At 41.8% G+C, this 18944-nt stretch overlaps 1 protein-coding gene and 1 non-coding gene across 8 annotated transcripts in view; both read right to left on the bottom strand.

Moving 5' to 3' along the window:
- The window catches only part of RHOBTB1 (Rho related BTB domain containing 1), a 141989-nt gene that overhangs the window by 49319 nt on the left and 73726 nt on the right, over nucleotides 1–18944 (bottom strand). The gene's annotated exons all lie outside the window — the stretch shown is intronic.
- On the bottom strand, nucleotides 14262–14334 carry TRNAG-CCC. Its single transcript has one exon. It is a non-coding gene; the product is annotated as a tRNA-Gly (tRNA).

Here is an 18944-nt window from a genome sequence, read left to right as displayed (position 1 = left end):
ATAAATAAATAAACAAAAAGGAATAGTCCCTCATCCACACACTAAAATGAGCTCAAAATGGCTTAAAGACTTAAATATAAGACAGGACACCATAAAACTTCTAGAAGAAAACATAGGCAATACATTCTCTGACATAAATCATAGCAATGTTTTCTTAGGTCAGTTTCCCAAGGCAAAAGAAATAAAAACAAAAATAAACAAATGAGGTCTAAACTAACTTACAAGCTTTTGCACAGCAAAGGAAACCATAAACAAACCAAAAAGACAATCTATGGATTAAGAGAAATTATCTGCAAATGATGTGATTGACATGGGACAAATTTCCAAAATACACAAACAGTTCATACAGCTCAATATATATTAAAAAAAATAAAAAAATGGGCAGAATATCTAAACAGACACTTCTCCAAAGAAGATATACAGGTGACCAAAAGGCCTATGAAAAGATGTTCAACGTCACTAATTATTAGAAAAATGTAAATGAAAACTACAATGAGGTATCAACTCACACCAGTCAGAATGGCCGTCATCAAAAGTCTACATATAATAAATACTAGAGAGGATGAGCCCTCCTACACTGCTGGTGGGAATGTAAATTGGTGCAATCCCTATGGAAAACAATATGGAGTTTCCTAAAAAAGACTAAAAACAGAGTTATCATATGATCCAGCAATCCCAATTCTGGGCACGTATCTCAAAAAGATGAAAACTCTAAGTTGAAAAGATATGGGCACCCCCAATGTTCATGGCAGCACTATTTTCAGTAGCCAAGACATGAAAGCAACCTAAGTTGTGTCTATCAGCAGATGAATGGGTATAAAGAAGCGTGTGTATAGGTGCGTGCACACACACACACACACAGTCTCACAATGGAATATTACTTAGCTGTCAAAAAGAATGATATAATGCCATTTGCAGCAACACGGATGGACCTAGAGATTATCGTACTAACTGAAGTCAGTCAACAGAGAGAACAAGTATCCTGATACCACTTCTACCTAGAATCTAAAAAAATGATATAAAGGAACTTCTATACAAAACTGAAACCAACTCACAGATATGCAAAACAAACTTATGGGAACCCAAAGGGAAAGGTGGGAGGAAGGGATACGATAGGAGTTTGGGATCAACAGATACACATGACTATATATAGAATTGATGAACAACAAGGACCTACTGTATAGCACGGGGAACTATATTCAATATCTTGTAATAACTTAAAATGGAAAAGAATCTGAAAAAGAATACATATATATATATGTATAAGTGAATCTTGCTGTATAACACTAACACAACATTGTAAATCAACTCTATTTCAACATTTAAAAAAACCTGGTACATGACTAAGACATTGTGGAGGTTGGGAAGTGAAGGGCTTAGTGGGTTACTGCTCTGCATGCTAGCCTCCCTCCACGAGGCTGACTTGGCACAGTGTGGTCTTGAACTTCTGCCTATCGAGTTATCCCACCTTGCTTGGCTATCTGCCCCCTGCCATTATCACTGTCATGTACTAGACTTTACCTCACCCTTCCACATTCACCAGCAGCTTGGTCTTCTTGTGTGCACAGGATGATGCAGCCCAGACCCAGCCTCACAGCTTCTTCACTTCTCCAGTGACAGTGAGATTCAGCACACTGTACTTGAGCCATGCATAGCTTTTAGCCATGTGCCGGATACTGTCATCATCCAGAAACGTTTTACCTCCGAAGTCTCCAATCTCGAGATTCTGCTCTCAGAGCAAAACCCCCCATCTTTACAGCCTGTGCTGTGTGAAATATGGCCACAACAGCAACTGCCATGAAGAGCTGGAATCTATTTCCCTACCTCTTAAATAAGTGACTTCCTGGCCCAACTCAAAAGAATGTGATGAATGGGATGCTGTGTGAGTTTTGGAATCAAGGCCTCCACAGGTCCTGCATGCTGATGGAGCAAGGTCTTGAGGCCTGCCTAGCAGAAGATAAGAACTCAGTGAGGAAGGCCGAAGCAGTTTGGCTGTTGGCCATCACCAGAGGACACATAATGTGAGGTCATCTTGGACCTTCTAGGCCAGCCAACCTTCCAGCTGAATGTTGGTTTATGAGTGAACCTGGGTGAAACCAACTGATGAATCACCTGGCCAGCCTACAGAATCATAACAAGTAATAAACTGTTGTTTCAGCCACCAAGTTTTGGGGTGGTTTGTCACATAGCAATAGTTAACTGAAAGACGCACATCCTACTCTAGGAAGACCTCCAGAACCTTGACTTCTCCCTTGAAAAGATACCACACACATAGAGCTGTTTGTTGTTGTTTAGCTGCTAAGTTGTGTCTGACTCTTTTGTGACCCCCTGGACAGTGGCCCACAAGGCTCCTCTGTCCACGGGATTTTCCAGGCAAGAATACTGGAATGGGTTGCCATTTCCTTCTCTAGAGGATCTCCCTGACCCAGGGATCAAACCCACATCTCCTGCATTGGCAGGTGAATTCTTTACCACTGAGCCACCAGGGAAGCCCATATATATACCCTATATATATAATTAATATATACTTAATTATAGGCCCCTTTGGGATGATCTTTTCTATCTAGGGTTGATGAATCAAGGCAACTCTTCTCTACACCATCACCCTCAACTTTCTGTACTACGTGCATAGTAGGCAGAATAATGGTTCATCAAAGATGTCTATGGTTGACATCTCTGGGAGCTGTGAATGAATATGTTCTGTTACATGGCATGTGGGAATCAGGGTAGCAGATGGAATTAAGGTTGCTAATCAGCTGACCGTACTATCAGGAGATTATCCTGGGTTAGCTGGGTAGGCCCACTGTAATCACACGCTTCCTTCACAGGTGAAATAAGGAGGCAAAGGTCAGAATCAGAGAGAAATAGAAGATGACTTTGAAGATAGAGGGAAGGGCCTTAAGCCAAGAAATACAGGTAATCTTCAGAAGGTGGAACAGGTAAGGAAATAGATTTTTCCCTAGAGCCTCCAGCAGGAACATTTTGACTTTACCACCGTGAGACCCATTTCACTCTTCTGACCTCTAGGATTATAAGCTAATAAATCTATTGGTTTAAGACATTTAACTTTCAGTAATTTGTTACAGCAGCAATAGGGAACTAACACAGCTTGCTTTAGCTGCACAAAATGACTCTTAGAATTCTAAACACTGTTTGTACCTCTACTCTCCCTCATCTGCCTGGTGAATTCTATTCACTCCCCCAAGTCTTACTCAGATATTGTGCTAAGTCACTTCAGTCGTGCCCAACCCTTTGCAACCCTACTGACTGTAGCCCTCCAGGCTCCTCTGTCCATGGGATTCTTCAGGCAAGAATACTAGAGTCGGTTGCCATGGCCTCCTCCAGGGGCTCTTCCTGACCCAGGGATCCAACCCACATCTCTTACGTCTCCTGCATTGGCAGGCAGGTTCTTTACCACTAGCGCCACCTGGGAAGCCCAACTCAGATATTACCTCCTCTAAAAAGTTTTCCTATTGCCCCACCTCCCCACAGACTAAATTTCTTTCTCCTCTGTATCAATAAATGATTTTAGGAGAAGCAATCAAAAACACAAATACTGTTTCTCTTTCACTCATTTTTTCTTATATCAGCAAATCACTGAATGGTGGTTTGTGACCTTTTTATCTTTTTCCTGAGGTTGTAACATCAAAGTGCCCATCTTGTGCACTGAATGAATGAATCATCAGGTGTTTCTTGGGGTACTAACAGATTGGCCAAAAAGTTCATTCAGATTTTTTCCATAACATCTTATAGAAAAACCCAAACAAAACTTTTGGCCAACCCAATGCCATACACTGAAGTGGTTGGAATATACGCGCATACAATGTCCCTCTTCTATAAAGCTCTGTCTGCTTTCTCTGGTCCATGGGTCCCCAATATACTTGTGATTCTTCCAGGGCTAACCACAGGCGAAAGAGAGATGCAGCCCAACATGACCTTAGCTGCCCTAGGCTCCTTTTCAAAGTGTTCTCCTTCCTGTGGGGGTGCCCCTACCCCTCACCTTGAGTCCTTGAGATGATGGCCTACATAGTGTCCTATTCTTAAGAAACAGGTTCTCAGGAAGAGTCAGGCACATTCACTTCCCCAATTACATGACAGCTAGATGACGATCAGAATCTTGTCTCCATAACTGAGTAATTTGTGGTGCTGTGGCCCATAAAACCCAAGATAGTCCTTCTTGTTCCAAATGGGTGCACATTAGTATAGGGTCACTATTTGAATTCGGGTAAGGGTACAATGGCATCACTGACTCGATGGATGTGAGTCTGAGTGAACTCCGGGAGTTGGTGATGGACAGGGAGGCCTGGCGTGCTGCGATTCATGGAGTCACAAAGAGTTGGACACGATTGAGTGACTGAACTGAACTGAAGGGTGCAATTCTCTTGTAACACTAGAAATTCAGATCTTAGAGAGGATGGGCAGGGAAAGGTTGACCATTTGTCCAAGATGCTTCACTAAGCATCTCCTAATTGCTCTACATCACCCCATTATTAGAATAGGCTGCCTCTTACTGTCACTTTTGCCGTGTCTCTTGTTATATTTGCTACTGCAATCAAGGCCGGATGAGCAGTCTGCTTAAAGACAGAAATCTAAGACCATAGCGGGGCCTTTGTACTTCAAGCTCCATTCATCTGTTATTGACAGTTTGAACAGGGCAATTGCACAGCCACTAAATTTTCTTGTCCTTTAGAAAAGCATATACTCTGAACTTTAAGAAATAATTTAACTTGGTCCATTAAGAATCCTAGTGGAACAAATTTGAGCGTCTTTGGAGAGTTAGCTCTGAAAGAAAGACTGAGAATTTTATATTATTGGCAGAAACAAAAGGGAAATGTTAAGAGTTGCATAATAGCTATAGCCAACAGCCAAGTTTCAACTGTGCAGATTTCATTATCCTGAGCTCTTAATCACCAGTCCTAGTCAGGCAGGAGCAGCCTTATGCATTATATAAACATCTCAGCTGGAACAGAAAATAGGTCCAGACCTGGGAAAGAGACAGTCAGAGCTGGGCTGGGCTTCTTTCAATCAAAAGTTCACTAAAATATATCTCCAGGATAATATTGCCTTTCATCATTCCAGTCAGCAATATTTATTCAATTGAAAGTTTTGATCAAAACAAAAAAGAGATTAAGTAACAAAAAGAGCACTGCAGAGAACTTTAGGAATACAAATAATACAGAGGTTCTTTTAAAACATTCACTCCTTCTCAGCAGAGCCCTGTAATGACCTATACCACATCACGCTCTCAGTTTTTGAAGCTCCATGTCAGTGAGGAAGTGGGCCAGGATTAGAAATAAACTACTACTTCTACTGACTGCCCTTAATAACAATTGTCTCAATTAAAAAAAAAAAGCAATGATTGAAAACAGCTTAAAATATGCATACAAATTCCAGGGTAGGATTCAAAATCACCATAAGTAAAGTGTGTGCTATGTCTGAGACATTCCGGCCTACTTTTGCCTACAAATATGCCGTGTAGCATGGCCTTTGACAATGTTGATTATGCCATTATTTCTTGTGCCCTTGATCCATCCACTGAAATATTCTGTAGGCCTCGGGCTGTCTTGGTTAAAGAAATAGAGGCTGTACTTAGTGAGTGCCAGGCCTACAGGTGCACACCAGTAGACAGGCCAGGGTGGGTGCTGGCCCCAGGGACCTCACAATCAGGTAGGGAGAGATCGCTGAATAGGGGGATACCACTGTACATTTGATAAAACTCTTTTAGGGAAAACAAAAGGTGTTATGGGAGAAAACGACGGGTGGGAGGCCTCCAGGAGGAGGCCCCTGCTCCTCTCTAAACAATCAGAAGGGCCTGGTCATAAAATAGGAAACGGGTGGAAAAGTTGAGTGGAGGGAACTGGGAAGAGGGAAGGCTGCTGGGCAGACAGGGCAGGGCTCAGATCATGCATGACCCTTGAGGCCACAGTCAGGAGTTTGGATTTCATTCTCAGTGCACTGAGAAGCTACCGAAGGGTTTTCAGCAGGGGAGTAACAGGTTCTTATTTGCTTTTTGAAAAAGTACCAACAGGGACTCCTCTGGTGGTCCAGTGGCTAAGACTCCCAATGCGGGGGCCCGAGTCTGACTCCTGGTCGGGGAACTAGGTCCCACATGGGGCAACTAAGACCTGGCACAGACAGATAAATAAATAGTTGAAAAACTAAATAAAAAGTATCACTAGTATCATTGAAACTGCCGTGTGGAGAGCATGGGGTTGGGTTCTGAACAGTGGCAGATGCCCAGCCAGGACGTTCCTGTGTTCTCCAAGAGGGAAAAATGGTGGCTGTGACCAGGATGGAATCGGCGGAGATGGAGCAAAGCAGAGATTCAAGTCCATTTTGGAAACAGTTGCACTTAGCACATTCTCCTTTTATCCTGTCTCCTATGGTATTTATCAAATTTTCCTTAGGGACTTCCCTGGTGGCTCAGACAGTAAAGCGTCTGCCTACAATGCGGGAGACCCGGGTTCAATCCCTGGGTCAGGAATATCTCCTGGAGAAGGAAATGGCAGCCCACTCTAGTATTCTTGCCTGGAAAATCCTATGGACAGAGGAGCCTGGTGGGCTACAGTCCATGGCGTCACAAAGAGTCAGACACGACTGAGTGAGTTCACTTCACTTCCTTTGCAGTATTGACAATGAGCCTTATATGTGTTTCGTTTCCATCTCATCAAGGTTATGCACCTTTGACAATAGAGACTATTAATCACCTTTGAATCCTCAGATCTTTTCACGGTGCCTTGGCCATACATGGCCTGCCATAAATATTTGTTCAGTTATATACACAAAAACACTTACTCCAGCTTCCTTAGGAAACCCTCCACATAGGGCTGGCAGAGACCTGGCACTTGGCTGTCTCTGGTGACTGATCATTAAGCCTGTGGCCTCGGAAGCTGCGGCGTGTGGCTAAGCCTGCAGAGGAACACGTTGAGGGACATCTGTGAGGCCCATCACGAGAGCAGCCTCTGACAGATGGCACTGCACCAGCCACGGCTACCCCAGCAGGAAGAGCATCAGTAACCATGGGAACCACCAGGGGCCAAGGTCTAGGCCCCTCCACCAAATGGGAAGGCAGGGGGTAGGGAGGAGCCCAGATACAGGCAAACGGGAGTGGCTTAGGGCTGAATCTGATTCAGAAAAATAAAGGAATGTGGCCTTTCACTGTGCTCTAGTGCCTAGAGTCAATTTGTGAATCTTGGTAATATTTACATATAAGGGTCTCATAAAGTTCTCATCCGTTTTTAGACTTTGGCATCCTAATTCAAGGGAATATCAACTCTTTTCGGTGAGTTACTGCTGGGCTAGAAAAGAAGGGGAGAAGGGAGGTATATGCAGCCGCTACATAGGGAGAAAGATTTAGAATTGATATGAAAATTAGTCTGGAAGACAGAGTTCAATCTATGTCTACAAGAGCCACGTCACACAAGGCAATTGGCTGGACTTAAAGCGCAAGTTAGCTACGAACGATCAGATAATTGGATCCCCCTCTACCCAGGTCCCACTAGAATTAACCTTATTCTGTATAGAGAGCAGACTCCAAAACAGTGCCAGAAACTAAGAATAAGGAATAACCATATACCAGAAACTGGAAAGATCTCTGCCCTGATTCACCTCCATGGAGCCAAATGAGAAGGTGGCTGAAGACCAACAGATTGCCCATTTCTACGGCCTGGAGGGAAGCAGGATGCTCTTTGCCACAGATGCCTGTGATCTGGAGTGATGTAAGCTGGACTCACTGGGACAGGGTGGAAAGAGGAGATAGCAGAGCTGCTGGAGAGTCATTGTGAAACCGGCAGGCTGCAATTGGAGAAGGCAATGGCAGCCCACTCCAGTACTCTTGCCTGGAAAATCCCATGGATGGAGGAGCCTGGTGGGCTACAGTCCATGGGGTCGCTGGGAGTCGGACACGACTGAGCGACTTCACTTTCAGTTTTCACTTTCATGCTTTGGAGAAGGAAATGGCAACCCACTCCAGTGTTCTTGCCTGGAGAATCCCAGGGATGGGGGAGCCTGGTGGGCTGCTGTCTATGGGGTCACACAGAGTCGGCCACGACTGAAGCAACTTAGCAGCAGCAGCAGCAGGCTGCAATATCACTGCCCCTTCCCGAGGATGGGCAGGGAGACAGCACTGAGCGTGGGGTAGACTGGTTTCTGTTTCCTCCAGCCTGCTCAACCAGGCAGTTTCCGTTTTGACACTGCAAATGGAAGTGATTGATCTTGAGAGGTTGAAGCCAGAGGGAGTGGGGTGAGGGGGTACCATCCCTAAGGCTGAATGTTGGTGTATCTTCAGCGGTGACATTCCTCACCGAAGTCCTAGCTCACCCCACTAAATTTTTTCAACACAAACCAAACTGAGTAGCTTTACTTGTCTGCTAGGGGCTGGGTGGGTTCCTGGGTCTCTATAGAGCTCTGTTTTGGTCTCTGACAAATTTAAGTTTATCCAAGCATTTGGAATGTTCAAACATACTTCAATCTTTGGCTAGCATAAATCCTTTTTAATATGGATGGAGTACACAGAGATCATTCAACGTGTGGTCTATTAAAAGCCTACACATAGAAAGGTGCAAGTAATTAGCTAAAGACAGAGAGAAAAGTTGTCTACTGAAGTAGATACGTTCTAAGAAGCAGAAGAAAAATTAAAAAAAATCCTATCCATATATTTGATCATGCCAAAAAAGACAATGCAGGTATACTAACAGCAGATGAGGCTGTAAGTAGGCAATAGGACAGGATAAGTAAAGGCTGTGTATAAATTAAATACAGGATTTGTTGTTTAGTCGCTAAGTTGTGTCTGACTCTTTTGTGATTCCATGGACTGTAGCCCCCCAGGCTCCTCTGTCCATGGGATTTCCCAGGCAGGAATACTGGAGTGGCTCACCATTTCCTTCTCCAGGGGATCTTCTTGACCCAGGGATTGAATCTACATCTCTTGCATTGGCAGGAAGTCTTTACCACTGAGTTACCTGGGAAGCCTGAAATACAGGATAGCCACATTCAAAACCATACTGCTGCTGCTGCTGCTAAGTTGCTTCAAGTCGTGCCCGACTCTGTGCGACCCCATAGACAGCAGCCCACCAGGCTCCTCTGTCCCTGGGATTCTTCAGGCAAGAATACCGGAATGGGTTGCCATTTCTTTCTCCAATGCATGAAAGTGAAAAGTGAAAGTGAAGTCGCTCAGTCGTGTCCGACTCTTAGTGATCCCATGGACTGTAGCCTACCATGGGCTCCTCTGTCCACGGGATTCTCCAGGCAAGAGTACTGGAGTGGGCTGCCACTTTCTTCTCCACAAACCACTGGCAACAGTCAATAGCAGCCTTGAAAAGGTAGTAGAATGAACTAGTGAGGTAGAGGGTAAACATAGGAAACTCTACATATAGATGGAAGGCCATCTGAAAATGTTGTAACAGAAGATATTAGATAAGAGGTTAACCGTTGAAAAGCAATCTCTTAGATAGTAGGGTTCTTGAAGAAATAAGGTTGCAAAATGTGACTTAGTAGAACAAAATTTTCCTAATACTAAAAGGAGGGTGTAGTGGGGACACAGAGGAGAAAAAGAAGACTAAAAGAAGACTCCACGTGTATACATTCTTCAGCAAAAAATAACTGTATAATAATTGTCAGATTACTATACAGTTATACATCAACAACCTCAGATATGTGGATAATACCACTCTAACAGTAGAAAGTGAAGAGGAACTAAAGAGCCTCTTGATGAGGGTGAAGGAAGAGTGTGAAAGAGCTGGCTTAAGACTAAATATTAAAAAAAACTAAGACCATGGAATTCAGCCCCAGTACTGCATGGCAAATAGAAGGGGCAAAGGTGGAAGCAGTGACAGATTTCCTCTTCTTGAACTCCCAAATCACTGCGGACGGTGACTGCAGCCATGAAATCAGAAGACCATTGCTTCTGGGCAGGAAAGCAATGAGAAACCTGGACATTGTATTGAAAAACAGAGACCTCACTCAGCTGACAAAGGTCTGTATAGTCAAGGCTCCGGTCTTCCCAGTGGTCACATATGTTTGTGAGAGCTGGATGATAAAGAAGGCAGAGCGTCAAAGAATCGATGCCTTTGAACTGTGGTGCTGGAGAAGACTCCTGAAAGTCCCTTGGACAGCAAGGAGATCAAACCAGTCAATCTTAAGGGAGATCAACTCTGAATATTCACTGGAAAGACTGATGCTGCAGCTTCAGTATTTTGGTCATCTGATGAAGACAGACAATTCACTGAAAAAGTCCCTGATGCTGGGAAAGATTGAGGGAAGAAGAGGGTGTCAGAGAAAGAGATGGCTGGATGGCATCACCGATGCAATGAACACGAACTTGGACAAACTCTGGGAAATACTGAGGGACAGGGAGGCCTGGAGTGCTACCGTCCACGGGGTTGCAAACAGTCAGACACGACTGGGTGACTGAACAACAAGAAGAATCCTCTAAGTATCTTAGCAAAACAAGTTCTAAAACTAATGTCCAAAAACACTTCTATCAAGGTATAACAATACAGATGACCATACACTTCACCAATGTTATTTTAACATAATAGAAAAACACATATACAGCTCTCAAAGAAAAAGGACAGACGAACACATTTCTGAATCAGGTCAAATTAATACTGATGTGAAGGTAACATACAGTTATTTTTAGACAGCAAAGACTCAGGGGGCAAAATGCTTTAAGGAATTAAACTGCTCAAAGATACTTGCCAAAACACTCAGAGATAATTAAAAAAAAATTTTTTTTTAAATGGGCATTTCAGTTTTAAAGAACTGTGGAAACCAAAACCAACTGGGAATATAAGCCCAGTCTACACTTATTTAGATTTTGGTTTCAAACTTGTATAGAAAAATTATCTGTAAAAGATAACTAAAAGGTTAAAAGGGGCAATGCATAGTAAAAGCATAGCAGCAATAATGAACTTCATATACTAAAAGGCATGTAATAATAAGATAAGCTCTGTAATGATAAGAAGAAATCAATGCAAATAACTGACATATGAGATGACAAATCGGAATCGGTATCATATGAAGAAAGCAAAAGTAAAAGTAATACATGGAAGACTTGAATAGCATAAAAAGTGGGACTGAGTTAACAGATAACCCACATTTTAACAAATCTATGAGAGAGTGCTTTCTTTTCAAGTGTTCTTAGCACATTTACAAAACTGACTCTGTAGAGACTGATCATAAGGACAAATATTCCCCCAAACATGTTATATCAATCAAATTCTCTAGCCACAAAGAAATAAATAGAAAAGAGGAAAGGTTTTATGACAGCAAGACAATAATAAAAAATAAACTTGGAAATTAAAAAAATACCCATCTGAGGCAATAATTTTATAAATGGAAAAATGTTTTAAAAGCAAATAGGATTATCACATCTTTATTAAGAATAAGGAAAAACTGCCAACCACCTAAATCAAGGTACTTCATATGTGGTCTTGGGCAAATTACTTAATCTAAGTCTCTATTTCCTTATCTGTAAACTGGGGATAATTACCTCCTCCAATGAATTGTTGTAAAGATGAAATTAGACAATGCTTGTAAAATATTTTAATCACTATGCCAGCCATCAAGAGAACCCTCAGTCAGTCTTATCTATTAAGACTGTCATTATTTAAAATTATGTTTACATTGAGTTTGCAATAATAGAAGTGCTAATGTTACACCACTGAGGGGAAAGTACAAGGTCATCATCTGAAATACAGTTGATGAAAACTACATAAAATAAACAAATATGTGTAACAATTAAAATTGAGGCTCATCATTCTCTCACCCTAAGCACACCGACACATCTAAAAGAAACAAAAATGTGACTTTCACTAAGCTGGGAAAACAATAGGGGTATTTAGGAATACAGAGCTGTGATTTATGTAATTTATCAGGCATCTTGAAGCAAAACTTCTAATAAGTCTCTTTGGACTGTTTCCCTGAAGAGCTCAAATCTATCTTTTTGCCTTTCGGGACCTCAGATCTTGTCCCTTCAGGTGTTGCCTCATCCCCCTCACAGGGCTGATCATTGCTCTTTGTTTCTCTCATGTGTATTCCTTTCAACCAGCGGAATGGATCTTCCTTGGGGACCCGCCCTTCTTTTGTATATTAATATGTAAATACTTAAAATTTAATAATTGTGTCCCTGCGGAAAATTCTTAAAGAGATGGGAATACCAGACCACCTAACCTGCCTCTTGAGAAATCTGTATGCAGGTCAAGAAACAACAGTTAGAACTGGACATGGAACAACAGACTGGTTCCAAATTGGAAAGGAGTACGTTGAGGCTGTATATTGTCACCCTGCTTATTTATCTTTTATGCAGAGTACATCATGTGAAATGCCAGGCTGGATGAAGCACAAGCTGGAATCAAGACTGCCGGGAGAAGTATCAATAACCTTATAAATGCAGATGACACCACCCCTATGGCAGAAAGCGAAGAATTAAAGAGCCTCTTGATGAAAGTGAAAGAGGAGAGTGAAAAGTTTGGCTTAAAATTCAGCATTCAGAAAACTAAGATCATGGCTTTTGGTCCCATCACTTCATGGCAAATAGATAGAGAAACAGTGACAGACTTTATTTCTTGGGCTCCAAAATCACTGCAGATGGTGACTGTAGCCATGAAATTAAAGATGTTTGCTCCTTGGAAGAAAAGCTATGACCAACCTAGACAGCATATGAAAAAGCAGAGACATAACTTGGCTGACAAAGGTCTATCTAGTCAATCTATGGTTTTTCCAGTAGTCATGTGTGGATATGAGAGTTGGGCTATAAAGCTGAGTGCTGAAGAATTGAAGCTTTTGAACTGTGGTGCTGGAGAAGACTCTTGAGAGTCCCTTGGACTGCAAGGAGATCCAACCAGTCCATCCTAAAGAAAATCAGTCCTGAATATTCATTGGAAGAAATGATGCTGAAGCTGAAGCTCCAATACTTTGGCCACCTGGTGTGAAGAACTGACTCACTGAAAAAAAGACCTTGATGCTGGGAAAGATTGAAGGCAGGAGGAGAAGGGGATGACAGAGGATGAGATAGTTGGATGGCATCACCAACTCGATGGACATGCGTTTGAGCAAGCTCTGAGAGTTGGTGATGGAGAGGGAAGCCTGGCGTGCTGCAGTCCATGGGGTTGCAAAGAGCTGGACACAACTGAGTGACTGAACTGAATCGGGCTATAACCTGTTGCTAGTTTCCTACTTTCCTAGTTTCCAAATGTTCTACAGTGCATAGGTATTACCTCTTTGTGGTAAACCGAGATAGCACATTGAAAAGCAGACATGACTTTGCCAACAAAGGCCCGTCTAGTTAAGGCTATGGTTTTTCCAGCAGTCATGTATGGATGTGAGATTTGGACTGTGAAGAAAGCTGAGCGCCAAAGAATTGATGCTTTTGAACTGTGGTGTTGGAGAAGACTCTTCAGAGTCCCTTGGACTGTATGGAGATCCAACCAGTCCATTCTAAAGGAGATCAGTCCTGGGTGTTCTTTGGAAGGAATGATGTTGAAGCTGAAACTCCAGTACATTGGCTACCTCATGCGAAAAGTTGACTCATTGGAAAAGACTCTGATGCTTGGAGGGATTGGGGGCAGGAGGAGAAGGGGATGACAGAGGATGAGATGGCTGGATGGCATCACCGACTCTATTGACATGAGTTTGAGTGAACTCCGGGAGTTGGTGATGGACAGGGAGGCCTGGTGTGCTGCGATTCACGGGGTCGCAAAGAGTTGGACACGACCGAGCAACTGAACTGAACTGAACTGAGATAATATTGATGTGCCATAAAATTCACCCTTTGAAAGTGTGCAATTCAGAGGTTTTTATTATATTCTCAAAGTTGTACAGCTCTTCCCGCTATTTAATTTTAGAACATTTTCATCACCCCCAAAAGACACCTTGTGCCAATTAGCAGACATTCTCATTCCCTCCTCCCTCCAGCTCTGGAAAACAGAAATTTACTTCCTGTCACTATGGATTTTCCTACTCTGGACATTTCTTATAAATGGAACTATACAATATATGGCCTTCTGTGTCTGTCTTCTATTCAGCTTCATGTTTTCAAGTTCATCCATGTGCTAGTACTTCATTCCTTTTTGTGACTGAATAATACTCTTAGATGTATTAATTCTTTAATGGAAAAACTATTTTAGGTTTTAAAAAGGTAATGATTACATACGTATAACTTTATTTTTGTTTTAAATTATTGGCTGCACTGGGTCTTAATTGTGGCACACAGTATCTTCCTTGCTGCATGTGGGATCTTTAGTTGTGGATATAGAATCTAGTTCCCTGACCGGGGATCGAACCCAGGCCCCCTGCATCGGGAGTGCAGAGTCTTAACCACCAGACCACCAGGAAATCCTACTTTTGGTTGTTAATTCTACTAAAAATACCCTGGTACACTCCAATCATAATAAAAAATGATTTTTGGTGATGCATAAATTGTTTTTCAAAATCATGCATTTAAAAATCACAGTGAAAAAAAAAAATCACAGTGAGCCTGATAAACCTGTTTTTTTTTTTTTTCTAACTGAAGCTCTCAACTAAAAAGAACATAGGAATATAAATGACATCTTGCTGAACATCAGACACAGAAATTGAACCCAAAGAGACAGCTGTGGGTAACCAGGACCAATACATACAATTCTATCTCAGAGAGAAGATGAAAAATTCTTGGCTTTTAAATTCTGAATGTTCAAAGGAATACTTATGGTAACTGAAATGAGTAATTTTTAGAAACTAAGCATGTAAACTATTCTGTGGCAATCAATTGTAGTTATTTTAATTTGTATAGATGTAGTATAACTGAGCTTTATACTCATTAAGAAAAAGAAGTTCCAAATTTGCTTGTATGCATGTTGTATATTTGTGTACCTGCAAATCACAAACATACAAATACTGATGCACACTGAATGAGTGAATTTAATGTTATAATCTCTACTTGTAGGCAAATTCTACTTATTTTCAGTCACAAGGGATGTAGCTCGATCAAAGCTGACTGCAGCTAGGTCATATTGAGTAAGGGTAATTCATCAAACTGTACACTTGTAATCCGTACACATTTCTCTATGCATGTTATACTTCAATCTACCTTTTTTAAAGTTAAAAAGAAATAAAGCAACAGCAGACTCTACACAGTGTTTTCACATTGGAGGGCCTGTAGTCCTCATCTGGGTGAGCCTTAGCTAAGGGCTGGAGGAAGCTTTGTCAAGAATGAATAATTAAAATATTGCTCAAGTCTTTCAAGAGACACCAAATGCTCATTTGAGAAAGCTAGTATCAGTCTGCAGACTAGATGTGCTTAAAAACCCATCCTCACATAGAAGACGGCTGTACAGTCCGCCGTCATAAGGTGTTCATTCAAAGTGCTCTCTAAAGATGTCACTTGGGTTAGCATCTGTACTGCCAGAGAGATCACCTGCTGCAACGCCTTCAGATATGATGACAGTCAGACAATTGCACTTACTCATTTATGAGACTATAATATGTCAGTGAGGATTAGCTTATGCGCTCATTCAGGCAAATGAAGAAAATAGTTTTTTTTCCACCAGCCTCCCCCTCTCCCCAAACCAGGATTCCTATCAAAGTTAGACCATAAAATGCAAAAATGCTGGTGGACAAAAAACTATTAAAATATCTTATTTTTATTCAAGGTTATTGACTGCCAGCATTGTGTAGATTCTAGCTAGTATTCAATGTTTTCAGGACATGTTCCTGTACCCTCCAACTCTTGGTCGGAATTATGACATGAAAGATTGTACATTTATTAAAAGCAGGACGAAGCACTGTTTGTGGGAGTGGAAGATGGTATCATTATTTTAGATAATGATAACTTTTGGATAATGGCTCAGAAGACTTTTAAATGTCCATAACATTCATCTGATTATCAGACTTTATTCCTAGAAAAATATTTAGGATTACAATAAGATTCCATTCAAGGAGTGTTTATCATATTACTGTGGAAACAAAATATTGGAAACAATTTTAGATACCTGACCACAAGGGAGGAATTTTTAAAAAGCGTCCACATACCGGAAAAGTATAGAGTAATTAAAAATGTAAAATTATAGGAGTACATTTATTGTTATAGTTAGAGGCTCATGAGTAACACCCTTCGTTAAAAATTATGTACCTAAATATACGGAGAAATATTTGGGATATAGATACATTAAAATATTGAGGTCAACTAGGATTAGAATTGATTTTCTTTTTTCTTATCTACACATCCCATCTTTTCAATAATGAACATGTTTGTTATTTTATAACAAAGTCATTTTACGAAAATGTGAGGGTGGGGAGGTAGGAAAATGAAGGACTACAATATTTATGTGTGTGGGAATACACTCTCTTGTTCCATTATGTGAAATTAGTGTCTATTCTTTACTTTCTCTCTACATATTGTAAAAGCTGTATGTGAGGTGCCTTTCATATGGTAGGAAACAGCCTTGCTGCTCCCAGCACCTGTCTTTCCATTCTAAGCAGCCATCCCGCTGATCAACAGTATCATCTTGGGGCTTCTGGTCATTCAGCTCTCTTGACTTCTGTCAAAAGAACTAACATCTCAATAGATGCAAACACACAAATACACAGCCACTCAGCCTAGAACAATGCAGCAGAGCTACCCCGGCTGCACGCTAGGTGCAGGAACAAGCCCACGGGAAAATCTCCTTCTGTTCTCTTTCCAGATCAAGTCATGAGACATTGAGAGATATCCGTTCTCATGTCAGAAGAGAGTCCCTGGTCCACTTCAAATAAACCAATTTTTAAAAAATCTAGAATCTGAAATATTCCGAAGGTTTACTGTTGATTTTTGTTTGATACACACAAAGGGAAACAATTTCCCTTCCTTGAAGCCTCTTTCCAGGAGCCTTAATGATTGGCTGCCAATTTTAGCCTTGGCTCCATCTCCACCATGTCTATTATTCCTCCACGCTATTGACGTGAGGCCAAATCTCATCCCTATTTAAAGCGCCCAAGAGCAGATGTCTTGATGAAAGGGGGGTGATGGTGAATCTACATTGAAAAGATCCAGGAAAACAGGCTATAATGAATGGAAGCACACAGTTTCATGACTTAAGGTATTAAAAGTACATTCTCAGGAAAGAACCAATAGACTTAATCACATCATATGAAAAATCAAAGGCAGAAGAGGGAATTGTAGAGAAGGCAGTCAAGAAATCAGCTGCTTATCAGAATGACTGGGGGAATTTGTTTTGTTTCAAATACTGCTGCCTGCACAAGAATGTCCTTGGCAGCACTACTCGTAATAGCCAACATCTGGAAACAAACCACTGACAGTACAATGGATAAAGAAATAATAGATTGAGGTCTATCCATACAATGGAATATTATACACTGTTAAAAAGGGATGAACTACAGCTGCATACAATTATAATGAATCTTACAAACACAATATTGAAAGAGGCCAGACACAAAAGAGATTTCATTTGTATAAAAGTTGACAATCAGGCAAAACTAATCCATGGCATTAGAAGTGAAGACAGTGGTTGCCTCAATTAGACAGTGACTGAACAGGGGCTTAAGATGGGATTTTGGGTGCTGCTAAATGGAAACAGTGTCAGACTTTACTTTTTTGGGCTCCAAAATCACTGCAGATGGTGATTGTAGCCATGAAATTAAAAGATGCTTACTCCTTGGAAGAAAAGTTATGACCAACCTAGATAGCATATTGAAAAGCAGAGACATTACTTTGCCAACAAAGGTCTGTCTAGTCAAGGCTATGGTTTTTCCTGTGGTCATGTATGGATGTGAGGTTGGACTGTGAAGAAGGCTGAGCACCGAAGAATTGATGCTTTTGAACTGTGGTGTTGGAGAAGACTCTTGAGAGTCCCTTGGACTGCAAGGAGATCCAACCAGTCCATTCTGAAGGAGATCAGCCCTGGGATTTCTTTGGAAGGAATGATGCTAAAGCTGAAACTCCAGTACTTTGGCCACCTCATGGGAAGAGTTGACTCATTGGAAAAGACTCTGATGCTGGGAGGGATTGGGGGCAGGAGGAGAAGGGGACGACAGAGGATGAGATGGCTGGATGGCACCACTGACGCGATGGACGTGAGTCTGAGTGAACTCTGGGAGTTGGTGATGGACAGGGAGGCCTGGCGTGCTGTGATTCATGGGGTCGCAAAGAGTCGGACACGACTAAGCGACTGAACTGAACTGAACCGAAGATTGCGTTTCCATACGTAGGTCCTGGTTAGGTTAGATTGGGGTGTGTGTTTAGTTTGTGATAATTCTTTAAGCTGGGAGAAATATCAATAACCTCAGATATGCAGAAGACATCACCCTTACGGCAGAAAGTGAAGAGGAACTAAAAAGCCTCTTGATGAAAGTGAAAGAGGAGAGTGAAAAAGTTGGCTTAAAGCTCAACATTCAGAAAACGAAGATCATGGCATCCGGTCCCATCACTTCATGGCAAATAGATGGAGAAACGGTGGAAACAGTGTCAGCCTTTATTTTTTTTGGGCTCCAAAATCAGTGCAGACGGTGAGTGCAGCCATGAAATTAAAAGACACTTACTCCTTGGAAGAAAAGTTATGACCAACCTAGATAGCATATTCAAAAGCAGAGACATTACTTTGCCAACTAAGGTCCGTCTAGTCAAGGCTATGGTTTTTCCTGTGGTCATGTATGGACGTGAGAGTTGGACTGTGAAGAAGGCTGAGCACCGAAGAATTGATGCTTTTGAACTGTGGTGTTGGAGAAGACTCTTGAGAGTCCCTTGGACTGCAAGGAGATCCAACCAGTCCATTCTGAAGATCAGCCCTGGGATTCCTTTGGAAGGAATGATGCTGAAGCTGAAACTCCAGTACTTTGGCCACCTCATGGGAAGAGTTGACTCATTGGAAAAGACTCTGATGCTGGGAGGGATTGGGGGTGGGAGAAGGGGACGACAGAGGATGAGATGGCTGGATGGCACCACTGACTCGATGGACGTGAGTCTGAGTGAA

Source organism: Capra hircus, chromosome 28, assembly GCF_001704415.2.
Source record: "Capra hircus breed San Clemente chromosome 28, ASM170441v1, whole genome shotgun sequence".
Classification (NCBI taxonomy): Eukaryota; Metazoa; Chordata; class Mammalia; order Artiodactyla; family Bovidae; genus Capra; species Capra hircus.
Note: the sequence above shows the minus strand (reverse complement) of the source record. Positions and strands in the feature narration are given on the sequence as shown.